Source organism: Mus musculus, chromosome 3 (assembly GCF_000001635.26).
Source record: "Mus musculus strain C57BL/6J chromosome 3, GRCm38.p6 C57BL/6J".
Taxonomy (NCBI): Eukaryota; Metazoa; Chordata; class Mammalia; order Rodentia; family Muridae; genus Mus; species Mus musculus.
Genome location: NC_000069.6, coordinates 68,758,481 through 68,774,303, shown reverse-complemented (window position 1 = coordinate 68,774,303; position 15,823 = coordinate 68,758,481). Strand labels below are relative to the sequence as shown.

At 43.5% G+C, this 15,823-nt stretch overlaps 1 long non-coding RNA gene across 1 annotated transcript; it reads right to left on the bottom strand.

Moving 5' to 3' along the window:
• Nucleotides 1–11,630: 11,630 nt before the first annotated feature.
• Gm35584 (predicted gene, 35584) lies at nucleotides 11,631–12,809 on the bottom strand. The gene is made up of 2 exons (NR_153374.1): nucleotides 12,788–12,809; nucleotides 11,631–12,255 (listed from the first exon to the last, which is right to left on the bottom strand). It is a non-coding gene; the product is annotated as a predicted gene, 35584 (long non-coding RNA).
• Nucleotides 12,810–15,823: the final 3,014 nt, after the last annotated feature.

Sequence of the window (15,823 nt, the reverse complement as noted above, 5' to 3'; positions counted from 1 at the left end):
ATTTGAGAATAAACACTTAGGAAGCGATGCTGTTACTCGCCATTTCTTTTATCTTCTATTGTTATGATAAAAGAAACAGAAAAAAAAAACTGTCCCCAAAAATGTTACAATTAAACTGTCCAGCTAGGGAGATATTTTAGTTAGACTGCAGTTATCCAGGGCCTTGAGAGACAGCACAGTAGGTAAAGCGTGAGGTCCTGGGCTTGGCTCTCCAGCACTCAGGTGAAAGAGAGGAGCCACTGTGACACGGGTCTGTACCTCAGTCCTTTAAAAAGTGGGGGACAGAGACAGTAGTGTCACCAGAGCTCACTGGCTAGCCAACCTAGCTGAAGTGATGAGTTCCAGGTTCACTGAGAGACCATGTCTCAAAAATGGGGTGGATTGACTGGCTTTTGGTGTGTCTATGCTTACACTCACACAGTTATATGGAGACACATATATAACAGGCACTCTAGACAGTAAAAATAATTAAAAAAAATAATACAGCTGTCCGAGGCTTTCTCTCATGGAAGTCATTCCAGTTCCCCTCCACTCAGACAAAGAACTTGTACCCTGAACAGCTTGCCAGAACCTCATGTGTTCCCAGTTTCCCAGTTTCTGGGAGGGTCAGGTAAGCTGGACTCTTCTAGGGGAGGATGGTCTGCTTATGAGATGCAGCACCTTGGCAGGGCTGTGGTTGCTCTGGGTGGAAGAATGAACACCAACGTCTAGACTGCTTTACACACATTGTCCTCAACCTGTTCTGTGAGGAAGCTGGGGCTCTGGCTTGAACTGGGGATGAGGCAATACTTCTGACACATCTGTTAAGTGTGCCTCCGCAGATGCTAATATCCCTGCCATGTCTGCACCTTGGTGCTTTGAACCCCTGCATTTTCAGGTCCCCCAGCCCCTGCCTCTACCTGAACTGTCAACTCTATCAGCTCTAGGCCTTCGATTTCCATCTTGAAGACTTTGCTCTGGTTGGCCCCTGTGTCCCCAGTGGAGCCATATTGTCTTCTAGGATAGGAACAGAGATACATTCCCTCTAGACTCAGAGCTTCTGGAGGCTGGATTCTTGTTCTTCTCTCTAGAACAAGAGGAAAGGGTGAATGATAGGCGGGCAGGAGTTTTACCTGAAAAAGTGAAGGTGAGGTAAAAGCTGGCATTTGAGGTGAATTCTTTGAAGTTAAGAGTTTGCCAAACAGTCACCAGAAGTCATTAGATTAGGAGTTTTGTGGGGTCTGAAAGGTGATATCAAGACAGTCAGGTCAAGAGCAGTCTTAGGCTCAAGACTCCAGAAATGAAGAGAGCCTCTAAGTGTCCATCTCAGATGTCCCAGTCACATTTCAAGCCAAGAAGAAAGGCCATACCGAGGGCATTCCAGCCCTGGATCTTCATGTGGATTTTAGCTTGAAGTATCTTCACCCATAAAATACAGTATGGGAGAGTAAGAAATCCCTAGTTCAGGGGCCTGGGTACCAATTCTGGCCTCAAATCTTCTTGTCTGTTTCCATCACTTAAAAGAGGGCTCTTCTGATGGAAGGTCCACCAAGGCTTTCTTACCTAGTCAGGATGCTGACGGTAGCCTTGCCTATGAGTGTCAACCAAGTCTGATGGCCACAGTTCCAGCACTTCACCCATACTGTGAGTCCAGAAGTATTCCTGAGGGTATTGCTGTCTCTTTTGTGTCCTGATGTCATATTCCTAAACTGTCCCCAGCTTTTTGCACACTCTCTCAACCTCCTGACCTCCTCAAGAGGGCCTTTTCACTTCTGCTAACTATGGGTGATAGGCAACCTGGGGGCTAATGGGAAAGCTATCCCAACAAACCCAAGTTCTCCGTGACCATGGCCAATGGCTACCTGTGGGGTACAGCCTATTATTTCAGTTTAGCTTTTTTTTTTTTCTTTCACTGAAACTCTCATAGGAGAAAAGTCTTCAGACCTCCCATCTACAAAAGCTTGGCCTCATGTTTGTGGGGTCACTTCTGCCCCTTCTAAGGAACACTGGTGAGTCATTGGTCTTTTAGTCATGAGAACTCCTCAGTCAGATATTACCTCCCTAAGCAGGATTACTCATTTTATGTTAAAGTTGATAGCATTTATGTTTCAGTTCCTTTGGTGAATAGCAGAGCTCCTGAGATGCCAGCCATCCAGGCAATAGATACCTCAGTCTAATAACACTAACTGTTAAGTAGGAACGTGCCTACAGACTCCTGAACAAGGGCTAAGCTACCCCTGCTGCAAGAGTGCAAAAAACGTGGAAAAGAGTGCAGACTGGGAAAGCATCGTGATGTAGAGTTTTCAAAGTGATCTGGTGATCCCAGTGAAAGAGCAAGGAATCTTCCCACACAAACCCAGTGGCAGGGGCTTTAAGAAAGCCCAGGGAGGTCTGGGGAAGAGCATGGCCTCTGGAGATAGTGCTGTGGTCATGGGTTTGAGAAGTGAAACTAAGGGTTGAACAGTGGTGGGTTAACAGCTTTGCTTATGAGCTAAGGATATGGGACCAAATGGCATTAAGAGACTCCACCACACTAAGAATGTAAATTGCCTATGCACTGATTTTAGGTCATAGCATGAGAACTGGTGTGAGGTCATCTAGGTCTTACCCTCCATCTACCCTGGAACCAACAATGTGTTGAGTGAACAGGAAACCGCTGGCCGGGGTCCTAGAAGCAGGTGTTTCACAGCAGGCGAAGTAGAAATGCATCTACTACAACATAGCTGAATGATCTGGGCTCTGAAGTGGAGGTAACGAAGATTTCTAAAAAACTGTTTCTATTTTCTAAAGAACTGTTTCTATTTTGTGGAATAGTTTGAAGAATATTTGTATTAGCTCTTCTAGCTCTTGAAGGTCTGGTAAAATTTTGCACAAAAACCATCTGACCTTGTTTATTTGTTTGTTTGCTTGTTTGTTTTTGAGAGGGAGACTTTTAATGACTGCTTCTATTCCCTAAGTAGTTCTAGGTCATTTAGATTGTTTGCCTGATCTTGATTTAGCTTTGGTAAGTGGTAGCTATCAAGGAAATTGTCTATTTTTGTTTAGGTTTTACAATTTTGTGAAAGTCATTTCTGATTTTTTTAATTTGGATATTTTCTCTCTGCTTTTTAGTTAGTTTGGCTAAGGTTTTATCTATCATGTTAATTTCTTACAGAACCAACTCTTTGATTCATTGATTCTTTGTATTATTCTCTTCGTTTTTATTTTATTGATTTCAGGCCTGAGTTTGATTGGGTATGCCCACTCACCTTTTTGTTCTATAGCTTTCATGTGTGCTGTTAAGTCACTAGTATGAACTCTCACTAATTTCTTTATGAAGACACTTAGCACTGCGTTCATTGTGTCCCATAAGTTTGAGTATGCTGTACATTCATATTCATTGAATTCTAAGAAGTCTCCAGTTTCTTTCTTTTTTTCTTCCTTGACCCAGTTTTCAATGAGCAGAAAGTTGTTCAGTTTCCAGGAGTTTGTAAGTGTTCTGTTGTTTCTGTTGTTGTTAAAATCCAGCTTTAATTCATGGTGTTCTAATAAGATACACTTCCAACAAAAATTAATTGAAAGAAATGTAGAAGGACACTTTACACTCTTCAAAGAAAAGAGTTCATCAAGATGATGTCTCAGTTCTGAATATCTAGTCTCCAAATGCAAGGGCACGCACATTTGCAAAAGAAACATTATTAAAGCTTAAATCACTTACAGAAACCTACACATTAATAGTGGGAGACTTTAACACCCTCACCAATGGACAGATCATCCAAATAGAAACTAAACTGAGAAATAATGGAACTAACAAAAAATATGATTCAAATGGACCTAACAGATATCGACAGAACACTTCACTCAAGCACAAAAGAATATACCTTCTTCTCAGCACTTAATGGAATCTTCTCTAAAATTGACCATATACTTACTCACAAAGCGAGTCTCAACAGATACAAGAAAATTGAAATAACCCACTGTATTTTATCAAACCACCATGGAGTAAAGCTGGATTCTTCCTAGAATTCAGTGAAATAAATGTACAACATACCCAAACTTATGGGACACAATGAAAGCAGTGCTAAGAGGAAAGTTGATAACTCTAAGTGCCTTCCCAAAGAAATTAGTGAGAGTTCATACTTGGCAACGTAACAGCACATGTGAAAGCTATAGAACAAAAAGAAGGAAGCATACCCAAGAGTAGATGTCAAGAAAGAATCAAACTCCGGGCTGAAATCAATAAAATAAAAACAAAGAGAGCAATACAAAGAATCAATGAAACAAAGAGTTGGCTCTTTAAGAAAATCAACATGATAGATAAAACCTTAGCCAAGCTAACTAAAAAGGCAGAGAGAGAATATCCAAGTTTATATTAAAAAAAAATGAAAAGGGGGACGTAAGAACAGAAACAAAGGAAATACAATGAATCATTAGGTCTTATTGCAAAAACTTCTGCGACTCAAACTATTCCAGAAAATAGAAACAGAACAAACACTACCAATTTCATTTTACGAGGCCACAGTCACCCTGATACCTAACCCACACAAAGACCCAACAAAAAGAGAGAACTTCGGATAAATATCTCCCTTATGAATACTGGTGAAAAAATATTCAAAAATTTTTTTTGCAAGAACATATCAAAACGATAATCTTTCATGATCAAGTAAGCTTCATCCCAGACATGCAGGTATCATATGAAAATCCTTCAATGTAATTCATCATATAAACAAACTGAAAGAACAAAATCCCCACATCATCAGCCTTTGTCAAAATCCAACATTCCCTCATGATCAGTCTTGGAGACATCAAAGATGCAAAGCATCCCTTAATCACAATAAATGCAATATGCAGCAAGTCAATAGCCAATGTCAAAGTAAATGGTGGTTTCTCAGAAAATTGGGAATATTTCTACCTTAAAACCTAGCTATACCACTTCTGGGCTATACTCAAAAGAAGATCCACCATACCTCAAGGCACTTGGCCAACTATGTTCATAGCAGCTTTGTTTGTAATAGTCAGAAACTGGAAACAACCCAGATGCCCCTCAACTGAAGAATGGATACAGAAAATGTGGTGCATTTAAACAATGGAGTATTACTCGGCCATTAAAAACAATGACACCGTGCAATTTGCAGGCAAATAGAACAAACAAACAAACAAACAAACACCATCCTAAATGAAGTAACCCAAACCCAAAAGGACATACATGGTATGTACTCACTGATAAGTGGATATTAGCCATGAAGTACAGGATAGCCATGCTACAAACTACAGAACCAAAGAAGATAAGTAACGAGGAAGACAGACCCAAGGCGGGGGTTGGGGGAGGGTGGGGGTGATCTTGACACTCACTGAGAAGGGGAAATAGATTAGACAATCTGGGAGGGTGGAGGAAGGGAACTGTGTTGGGGAGGGTTGGGATGGGAACAGGAGGGATGAGGTTTAAAGAGACTGGAGGAGATACAACTGGATTAAGGAGTAGGCATCTCTGGAGTGAACTAGAAATTGAGGACAATGAAAACTCCCAGGAATCTACAAAGGTGACCCTAGCTAAGACTCCTAGCAATGGGAGATATGGAGCCTGAGTTGGCCATTTCCTATAACCAAGCAAGACGTCCAATGGAGGGATTGGGACACAAATCCAGCCACAAAACCTTAAACGCACAATTTGTCCTGTCTACAGATGTGCAGGGATAAAAGATGAAGCAGAATTTGAGGAAAGGGGCAACCAATGACTGGCCCAGGTTGAGACCCATTCCACCAAAGGGAGCTTTGAGATCTGCTTTACTTGCAGACAGAAACCTAGCATAAATGTCATCAGAGAGACTTCATCAAGTAACAGATGGAAACAGATGCAGACACCCACAGCCAGACATTAAATGGAACTTGGGGAATTCTGTGGAAGAGAGGGAAGGAGGCAGAGGGGTCAAGGATACCACAAGAAAACCTACAGCATCAACTAACCTGGGCCCATATGGGCTCATAGAGACTGATTTGTCATCCAGAGAGCATGTGTGGGATACACCTAGGCCCTCTGCACATATGTAACAGTTGTGCAGCTTGGTCTTCATGTGGGATTCCTAAAGTGGGAGCAGGGGCTATCTCTGACTATACTGCCTGCCTTTGGATTCCTTTCTCCTATCTAGGATGTCATGTTTAGCCTCAATAACAGAAGATGTGCCTAGTCTTATGCAACTTGGTATACCAAGGCTGGTTGATATTCATGAAAGGCCTTCCCTTGTCTTTGGAGAAGGGGAGGTGGAGTGGATGGGGAGGAAGTGAGGTGAGAGGGAGGGAATGGAAGGAGAGGATGGGGCAGCATAGATTGGGATGTAAAGTAAATTAATATCATCATCGTCATCACCACCACCACCATCCTCATTGAGAAAATTAAAAACAAACAAACAACTCAGGTCAGAATCCTGAAGTTTGAACCAACACCAGCTACTGAGTCATATTGAACCAAACTGTCTTCTTGTCTCCCATGGGATCATCACTGCTGGTTGACAAGGTGAAAGAGATGTCCCTGCTCCACCCTCCTGAACCCCCTAAGACAGGAGGCTCTTGGGCTGGATAAGCATGACTGAAGCCTACCAGGGCAACTTCTTCCATGAGGCCCATAGTCAGGACTGACAAATAACCCACATACGGTTCCTGCGCAGAGCCAGACCTTACACAGCATCTAGGCTCTGCAGGCCTTGGTGGGACATGCTCTTTCCTTCCCTTGCTAGCTCCTTTCCCCTCACTAGCACAAAGAACAAGTGATGCTCACAGATGTTCAGAGCGTCAGAATTTACGTCTCCTCATCAGGGTTATCATAGTAATGCTGAGGCCAACATACATAATTCTGCATCATATTAGACAACAAACAAACAAATAAATAAAAAACAGAAAACAAAACAAAAAACAAAAACAAAAAAAGAGTGGCATTTTAACTGAGCAACTGTCAACTCCAGAGGATCAGCGTAAAGAAGAGAGCTAGTTAACAACATCTGCCTGCAGTCAGGATGCCAGGCCTAGAATACTAGTTCCCTTATTCAATGGCCATGATTCGGTTTAAATCCATGAGATGAAACCTTCTGTGCCCATTTCTCATCAGTAGACAAGGCATCTTGGCATCTCCATATACAGCTGCTATAGAGGACTAAGTGAGGTAATTCATGTGAAGCGGGACATGTGACGTGTCAGAGGACAACTTTGATGTCTCTTACTGTTTAACTTAAATTTTATGAATGCTTCACTTACGACATGTGCCAAGAGTACCTGTGCCAGGTGTAGAGTAATCAGGTTGCCCGGGGGAACGAGGTGTGGCTCGTGGGCACCCTTGACTCCTTGGCAGCCTCACAGACAACTCCCAAATCTATAAGAGTATTAAAGTCACTTCAGTTACCTGCTTCAGTCTCTTTCAAAGTAAACTGTTGTGCTCTGGGGCTTGGGTTGGGGGCACTAGTTCAAATCAGAGATGAACTAGGGATGGTCTGTTTGCCTGTGTAGGAAGCCAGGTCTGAGAGTGGCTTATCACAAGAACAACAACTCTTGGTGTTCCCATTCCTATTTGGAGTAGAAAAAGCCTGGGTGACTCAGAACTGCTTTAGAACTCCTCCTCCTGTCAGACTCAGGTTACAGCCCAAGTTGGCCTCAAAGTTGTGATCTTCGTGCCTCTTCATTCCTGTGTAGGGATTAGAAGCATGGACCACCTCACTCAGCTTGATGAATCATCTTCTAAGAAGAAAAATGTTTCTTGCCTTTTAAAGTAGCAACTGCCATTTTTAAGTTCAATCATAATATTTTACTGATTTACTCTTATTTGTAATTTAATTATAATATATTTAAAATGAACTCTTATGTATAAATAAACTTATCTACTCCTCTGTGTGTGTTTGTGTGTATGTGCACGTGTGATTGTCATGGTGTGCACATGACAACTTTTATATGTCTTATTCTTTAAATTGTATGCATATGGATGTTTTGTCTGCATGTATGTTTGTGTACTACATATGTGGTGCCTGCAGTGTCCAGAAGAAGGCATTGGACTCCCTGGGACTAGAATTACAGATAGTTGTGAGCAGTTAGATAGGTGCTCCTTCCAATCCTTTATATCCTTCTGTTCTCTTCTAACATGGGAGTTGGTTTTCCCCTTCTCTTATGTGGGTCTCAGGGATCAAAATCAGGTGGTCAGAGTTGATGGCAAGAACCTGCCTGGTCAGCTCAGTGTTTTTAAATTACGCAACGGCACACATAGAGATATCATTGCTGTGATAACATGGCCTTCTTCTGGAAAATCCACTGGAAGGAACAGCTCAAGGTATCTACAACGAACTCTTTGAATGAACAGGAGTATACTCTAAAATAATGATGTAAGTCCAATACTGTCAACTTGGTCATTTGTCATCATTGGTATGTGCCAGACTTATCTGTAGGAAATATAAACACTACAATGTTCTGACAGGTGTTACCAGGTGTGAATTTTCAGCTCTGTCATAACTACACGAGATCACAATGGCATATTCTATCCACAATTGACCTCAATGCTATTATGAGATGTACAACTGTATCTTTTATAGAAATACACCCCCACGCTGTCCATTTGTTTAAATCATTACATGCCTCCCAGGCACACTAGAATCAATACCAACTATCAATCACATACTTGGGCCGTCTTTCATCATCTGTCACTTTCTGTAACAGCGTCTGCCATTCTCAAGTGACATGCAGGATTGTGAAGACTTCAATGAAATCCAAAGCAAAGTGCAACCATGGGTTTGGTGTGTGATATAGCGCACACAAATCAGCGCATGTGACACAGGAGACTTGTAGGACTTACACATAAGCCTGGGAGGCAGAGGAGAACAGTTGCCAGCAGAGGAAACTGGCCAGTGAGATTTGGCAGGCATGTAGGTGACTCAGTCAACAGCTCCCACTTTTCCTTACTTGCCTCTAAACTCAAGCTGGGAAGACTGAAACCTCTTTTCCTGGTCTCCCTGCAGCTGGCTGAAACCAGAATGCCAGCGTTCAAGTCCAGTGTTGCCTCCTACTAGCTATGTGACCCTGAGACATTCATATCACCTCAGTTTGCAGATCTTCGAAGTAACTGCATAGCATGTCCTGAGGATTAAGTGACTTATCTGTTTTTCCTGTTCTCACACTCGTTCTGTTGTGCAGTAAGTGCACAGTCATCGTAAACAGGAGCCAAGGACTCATGACTGGCAGCTATGGACTGTTTATTTGGAATAAGATATTATTCCTGAAGTTTACTCTGGAAGCCAGCCAGGCAGGCCAAAGCCTAGAAGTCCACAAGCTCTATGTCACCCAGCCATCCTTGGCCGGGGAGAAAGATATCAACACTCAGATTGGTGAATTCCAAGGTTATCAGCCCTGCCACTCAAACAAGGCTAGTCCAGGGCCAATGATAGTTTAGACATTCTTTCCTTCCTTTTCTGATACCCTTCTATTTTCTTACACTTGGTTTTCTCAGCTCTGGATCTGCTCACACAGGGTTGTGGTTCATGCTCCTTTCCGCTCTGTAATGTTGATCCACAACTGGAGCATGTAATCTTAGTCAGTTAAGTCCTGCCGTTATCAGAGTCTTAGCACTGGTCCAGCCATGCCTGTATGTTTCTACTGAAAATTTTCATATTTGGGGTGCAGGGGGGCTCTGAGTCAGATTATTCTTTTGGGCAAGAAGTTTATTAGGAGAGTTATTTACATCACAGACAGACAGACAGACAAATAGACTGCAGGAAGGCTGGGCTTCTGAGGAGAGTTCAGGGCTATGTGGCAGAATGGCGGTTCCTTCTTACAGATTTCAGGGTAAGCAGGGGGATTTGATGCTACTTGGTTGACGAGTTGCCCGTAGTATGTGCCTGCAGCCAGGCTGTTGCTGAATCAACTGTTGAATGTGGGAGGGCCAGATTCCAGAGAAATAAGTTACTTTGTGTCTTAGTCAGGGTTTCTATTCCTGCACAAACATCATGACCAAGAAGCAAGTTGGGGAGGAAAGGGTTTATTCGGCTTATACTTCCATACTGCTGTTCATCACCAAGGAAGTCAGGACTGGAACTCAAGCAGGTCAGGAAGCAAGAGCTGATGCAGAGGCCATGGAGGGATGTTCTTTACTGGCTTGCCTCACCTGGCTTGCTCAGTCTGCTCTCTTATAGAACCCAAGACCACCAGCCCAGAGATGGTCCCACCCACAAGGGGCCTTTCCCCCTTGATCACTAATTGAGAAAATGCCTTATAGTTGGATCTCATGGAGGCATTTCCTCAACTGAAGCTCCTTTCTCTGTGATAACTCCAGCTGTGTCAAGTTGACACAAAACTAGCCAGTACACTTTGGAACTTATTAATCAAATTACTGTACGTTGAGGAATTGTCACAACCCAATCAAAATGGAAACGCTTTACAAAATGGCGTGGCCGTGGCTAACACCTACTGTTAGGTTTAGTGTTCAATACTCGCTCTCCCTTAGTTAGTCTGGGGTGGTGGGAGCTAGAGCAATGGCTCAGCAGGTGAGGCCCAGTACTACTCTTGCAGACGACCTAGGTTTGGGGCCCAGCATTCACAGCCACTTGGAGCTCCAGCTTCAGGGTATCATCAGACACCCCCTGCTGGCCTCAATGGCACAGAAGTCAGGTCCACACACAGTCACACATCCATACACATAATTCAAAAGGGAAAATCTTGTTTTAAAACCCAGTCTTTCCAGTCTTCTTGAGAGGTACCCAAGTGTTTCCCAGTCTGTGTTCTCCTAACAGTGCGTCAGTTTTCCCACTCCCTACCACGGACTCCTTAGAGATCCACCAGGCTTTTGTTCTATGAAAGACAGCCTGGATGAAAAACAGGGTGCTCTTTTGAAGTTACTTTTGGTCTCATGAGCATGGCGGGACTATTTACCGCACTGGCTAGCAAACGCACAAAATGTTCACGTCAAATGCAGAAAATGTTTCTGTAATCATAATAATTTCCTGTCCTCCTCAACTTGGTTCATCTAATCTATAATCATTTTTCAAATCATTTTCAAACGATGACGATGATGACAAAGAACTCAGTCACAGCCAGGTTTTTAAAGATTTTATTTTACGGACTCCCATCTTGGAGAGTAGATACCCACTATGTGAAACTTATAAAATAGAGCGTTCTCACTTTCAGCAAGCTGACTCAGTAAGTCACGTGGAACATCTGACTTTAGTGGAAAATGCATTTTTCTAAGGCTGCATGGATAGAAAGGGCGTGGCGTTGCCTTGGTGCCTTGGTGACATGACTCCATGCCACTCCCTGCAGTGGTTTTGTCTGGTTCTGTGATAGTTTGACAAGATTGTTCAACTTACACCGTTTAACTGAACAGTTAATCAAAATGTGATCTTAATCTAGAATATTTTAAGCAGGTCAGGGCTGTGTTTTCTATAGGTAAGAGGTGTGGAGGACACAGCCCAGATGAAGAAACTGAGGCTGTAACAGGCAGCCCTGGTGGGGGCCAAAAAATGTAGAGATGCTGCCTTGAGGCAAATTTTTAAGCAAGGGCAAAGGACATTTAGATGACTGTTGTCCATTGTAACAACTTTCTTTCGAATATCTCCAAATTTGCTTCCAGTTTTCTGTCCCTGACTCCTTGGGACCTCTCTCTCACACTATCCTAAACTAAGGAGAATTTGTCAATCAACTTAAACAGTGAGTCAGTAAAGAACAAAGAACTTTATTGGAGTCTTAGGACTGAAGGGCTGTAAGACAGATTGGGACTTATGCGGGGTGTTGGGGAGGAGAACTTAATTAGACAAGGTTATTTAAGGAGAAACTTATTGAAGTTGGAAAGGAATGGCAAGTCTACAAGGGGTACAAGATTGGTGAGAGATAACAATAAGTGCTTCTGTGCTCAGTAGAGCACCGGGAAGGCCAGTCTGATAGGGAGCTGATGTGCCTCTTAACACAAGGAACACAAACTCATTATCTGGATGCCTGTAGGCAAAGTGGGGAAAGCTCCCAGGCCAAGCAGAGCAGGAGATATGCATAAATCCTGCTTCTTAGGGGAGCCTCCTGCCTCCACGTGGCTTTCTTTTGTTTGCGTGGTTTTGTTTATGAGCTAAATTATCTCAGGTAGTCCAAGCTGACCTTGAATGTCACATCTGCTTGTCCCTCCAGCTCCCCGAGGGCTGGGATCCCAGGTGTGCAGCTGGTGCTGGCCTCCTGTTTCTCTTCAGACAGAGCTTCCTTCCACTTTCTTGTTAACATTCAGCCCCGTTCTCTTCCCGGTGCTGTGGCACATGGCATCTGAGATGACAGGGTCACACTCTGGGCAAAGACCTAGACAAATTTCAGAACAGAGTTGAAGAGGCAGTGGGGGTGGGGGTGGGGGTGGGGTGGGGGTGGGGTGAAATGGAGGGCGGGCAAGTGAGTAAAGGAAACAGGTTGTGTTCAGACTATTGTGGGAGGGGAAGTTTGCCTGGCATGAAGGTCAAAGTCTCTCATCAGGGGGCCTCCCTTTAAACCTTTCGGGTGAGGAGTCAGTAAAGTGACCCGACAGCTGGTATTGAGTTGTCCCTGGGAAGTCTATGTCAGTCAGTTCAGGGGAAGTCTGTGTCGGTCAGCTCAACTAGATCCTTGTTTGGGAGAGAAAGCAGGAAACAGCTGAACTAACAATTCACCAGAGAGAGAACTGGAAGGGAGGGTCTGTGCCTGGCGCTTCCACAGATAAACAAGGGATCGCTCTGAATCTTATGAAATCATATTGGGAAGGCTGGTCCTTTATCGAAGTCCTGCTAGCACCAAAGGCTGCAGAATTTCAGGAAACAAGGAAGTCCAATATTATCAGAGAGTCTAATTTATAGGACTCAACTCCAGTATGAAGGAAGGATGTCGCAGATCCTGGGAGATGCTGCCCTTCGCGCCTTCATGGCAGTTAACGGCTCTATTTGCTGCACTGGGCAAGCCCTGTTACCGCATGGGAACAGTGGGTGCCAGAGTAGTCAGGAAAGCAGGAGCTCACCCAAGGCAAGAGTTGCCCCTCAGTCTCACATGTGGGGGTGTGGGCCTGTGGTAGAGGGAGCCGAGAAAGTGGAAAAGTTGACTTCTAAGTGAAATCTAGTCTTATTTTTTTTTTTAAACTAAAAATATGACCGGACTAAGTAGTGATTTCATTATGACAAGTAAAATCCACTCTAAAAGTAGAAGCTGGGGCTGGGGCTGGGGCTGGGGCTGGGGCTGGGGCTGGGGCTGGGGCTGGGGCTGGGGCTGGGGCTGGGGCAAAGCTCTTGCCTAGCATGTGTGAAGGCTCTGGGATTCAGGTTCTCAAGACCCACATAGAAAGCTGGGCGAATGTGACAGCCTGCTTGTGAATCCTGGCTTCTGGAGGTGGAGACAGTATCCCAGAGCCAGCTGGTGCAGTGAGAAACCCTTCAGTATATGATGGTGGAGAGAGGTCTAGGAAGCCACTCAACATCAGCTTCTGGCCTCTACACGCCTGGGCATGTAGGTCCACCTATACACACATACAAATGAGTACACACACACACACCACACATATACATAGATTTTCAAAACAATACAAAAACACAAATAAACAAAAACAAGAACAAATATTGCTTGATGTTTAAGTGAGTTTTAGAAAAACATTTGCTGAAAAAGATTTGTGAGTGTGGCTATTTATTGGTTTAGACCAAGCCCCTGTTCTAGATCTGACAGCCTAATGCAATTGTTTATCCAACCTTCTATGAAACCAGGTACAAGAGTGAAAGGAAGCGAATTTTCAAAGAGGAAGTTAGCTTTCACCCCGAAAGGTGGTGCCTTCTCTGCTTTAACGTTTATAAGGAATGTGAGTCTGAAACAACCAATCTACTTTTTGTTTTTTGTTTCTGTTTTCTTCAGCCCTTCCCTGTCTGCAAAGCCAACCTCCTCCAATCAACAAAACACCTAACCCGTTGTATAAAAAGTATTGTCTGATACTACTTTGCGATTAAAAATGGATGTAAATGAAAGGAAATGTGATGTGATTTCGTCATTAGACGCTGTCTTAGTTACTATTCCTTGCTGTGAAGAGACACCATGACCAAGGCAACATATAAAGGACAGCATCCAGTCGGTAGTACTGGAGGAGTGGCTGAGATCTCACATCCTCATCCACAAGCAGGAGGCGTACGGAGAGAGCAAGACTGGACCTAGCATGGACTTTTGAAACCCCAAAGCCCACTCTCAGTGACATACCTCCCCCTAGAAGGCCACATCTCCTAATCCTTCCTAACAGCCCATCAGCTGGAAACCAGTTGCTGAAGAGGCTTTGTAGAAATTAACGTTCATCCTATCTCTGGGCATCCATAATTTGACTTTTATTTTTCTCTATAAATGAGAGGGGAGGTAGCTCAGTGAGTTAAAAGCAGTTGTTGTTTACAATTGTAAATACATGAGCATAACCTTGTCGCTGAAAAACAAAACAAATTAAAAGCTATTCAAATATACCAGCCTATGGGGGCCGTTCTTATTCAAAACACCATAGACAGCCATCAAGAAAACAGGAGACCACCAACTTGCAAACTGCAATGTAGCTATATTTTCTAGTTATAGCCTACAGATATAACTTCATTCCTTCCACGTGAGGAAGGCCCTGCAGCAGATATTCCATGTCACGAGAGGAGATCGATGACAGAGGGGTGAAGCGTATCACGAGGGTCACCCAGCTGGTAAGTTTCATAGCCCAAGTTGGAAGGCAGCAATCTGTGAGTACAGCTGCTCCTGTGGCTTCCGGCACAGCCCTGGCCAGATCTCCTCTTCTATGAATAGGGAAATGGGATCGCCTGCCTTTCCTTCTGCAGCTCCAGCATTCTGGGCAGCTTCTCTAATGCAATTTGCAATTCCAAGGAAGACTCGAGCAAGCTTGGGAGCTCTCCCCCAGCTCAGTTTAGAAAGTAAGCTTGCACTCACTCCCAAGACAGTTGGCTGACTTGTTTTTTAAGCTCCTGTCTCCTTCTGGTGCAGAATCTAAAATGACAATTGAGACCTTAAGAGAAAAGATGGCAAAAAGACCAAAAGAAGGAAAAAGATTATTTTTATTGGGTTGATGGCCAAGGAACAAGGCAAAGCAATTGTAAACAACAACTGCTTCTACCTCTTCTCTCATTTATAAGAAAGATGAAAGTCAAATTGTGAATGACCAGGGATAGGATAAATTCTAATTTCTACAAAAGTCTCTTCAGCCATCACAGGTGACAGATTCTGTCAGGGCTCAGGTCCTGACAGAACCCTACAGAAAGGAGCCATGACACACTGAGAACTTTGGGCAGACAACATTGAAAGGCCTTAGAGAAAAAGTCTTTCTGACACCCCTTGTCCTGACACCCCTATCCTGTTTCCTGTCTCCTTCTCCCAAAATGGATCACAGAGAACACACACAAACACACACACACACACACACACACACACACACACACACACACACACACTGTTTCACACTAGAAAGTCACCCTCCCCTCCACTCCCTCCTTCAGAAGACTCACTCTAGTGATCTCTGCCCAGCACATGTGCCAAGGAGACTCTGAAGCCCTGAGCCTTGCAGGCCACACCTTTCACCCAGTGTCATTTCCACTTGAAGTCTGTTTTTCATTGACTTCAGACATAAACATAGACTTCTTCTGAGTCCAGAGGTTATCTCTCTGAGGGTGTGATCAAATACATTTGTTTTGTTTTTGTCTTGCTAACTTGTATTTTGCTGTAGAAGTGTTGACCTCACATGACCCCTTTGAGGGGTAGAGATAGGTACCACATCTGCTTCAACTCTAAGCTAGTTATTTAATTTATTCCTGGATTCTCAAAAAAAAAAAAAAAAAAAAAAAAAACAATCAACTCTAAAACCAAACTGTTTTTGTAGTTGTTGTTGTTTTGT